This window comes from Mesocricetus auratus, unplaced genomic scaffold (assembly GCF_017639785.1).
Source record: "Mesocricetus auratus isolate SY011 unplaced genomic scaffold, BCM_Maur_2.0 contig_4079_pilon_obj, whole genome shotgun sequence".
Classification (NCBI taxonomy): Eukaryota; Metazoa; Chordata; class Mammalia; order Rodentia; family Cricetidae; genus Mesocricetus; species Mesocricetus auratus.
In genome coordinates this window covers 39,114-40,384 of record NW_024430388.1, presented here as the reverse complement: position 1 = coordinate 40,384, position 1,271 = coordinate 39,114, and positions in this window count along the sequence as shown.

Genomic DNA, 1,271 nt, shown 5'->3' with positions numbered 1-1,271 from the left:
AAGTAGCACCATGCTACCTTCCAAAGGAGGGAACCAAACAAGGAACTCTAACACCTGTAAACCAGGTCAATTGTCATCCTGGCCCTAAAGAATATAGTAGTGGTAAAGAATAACTTGCTGTTCACCTGAAGCACCACTCTAATTAGTCTTATTAAGGAAAGAACAGATGCAGATATTGAGTGTGAAAACTGAGTGATCATGGAAGGTGTTAGTTACTAGGATCTTAGTGGTTGTATTAAGAAGGCTTTTTATGATATCACCCTTATATTAGGGCCCCTACATGTATGAAATAAAAAGGCCATAGGTGAGAATATCCTTGAGGGGACCATTCCTGTCTTAGGTCAGGGGTTTTCATGGACCAAGGTTTATAAAAGACCTTCCTTGTCATTGGAGATGACATCGTATGATGAACATTCCTTTCTTAGGGGGCTATAGAGATGAAACACCCTCTGCCCTACTCCAGTTGCCCGTCACTGGTTAACCAGCCTAGCTCACCATGGAGGTGATGAATCAAAGGTCATGTTATAGCCATTTTGCAGGCTACATGTCACTAAGATTCATTACAATTGTATCCCATTTTGCCCATATCAAGACGGTGATAATGTATTGGATACTCTGTGGTGTCGCAGTGTCAATCTGGTTTCTAACAAAAGCCATCAGGTTGTTAAAGAGAAAAGGTCCTTGCAACAGGAAGATTAATAAGCCAAGCAGGGGGCTGAGCAAGAGGAGGAGATAGGGTAGAAGTCTGCTCCAGGCACTCCAAATGGGCTGGTCGAATAATTCTCTGTGGCTTTGCTAAAGTTCCTCCTAGTGTTTCTTGATTCAGTCTCAAACAATGCCTGATTTGCTGGCATAAAAGCAGCATTTCTCCTGTAAAGTCAAACAGTTGCCTCCTTTGTCTGCTGTAAGCAAGTCTAGGCCTCTCCTATTTTGTAGGACCACCTCAACCAGGGAATCTACCTGATCCTGAAGTTCTTGTACTGACTTATAAATTGTTTTTACATCATCAACAAGCTGTTGGGAGAGATTTGAATATGTACTGAGGGCCGTTCTGAGTCTGAAGACACCCGTGGCCAGGGATCCAGTTACCCCAAAACCAATAAGAAGGGGAATAAATTGAATTGCTCCTTTATGTCTGGGAACAAAATAATCAAAGCTGGGTATGGGAAGAGGCTCATCTCCTGGAACTAAATCTACATCAGGAAGGAGAGTGGCAAGGACACATAGTCCTGTCCAGTTGGCAGGCAGCATGGAGTAGTGCATTCCATTTC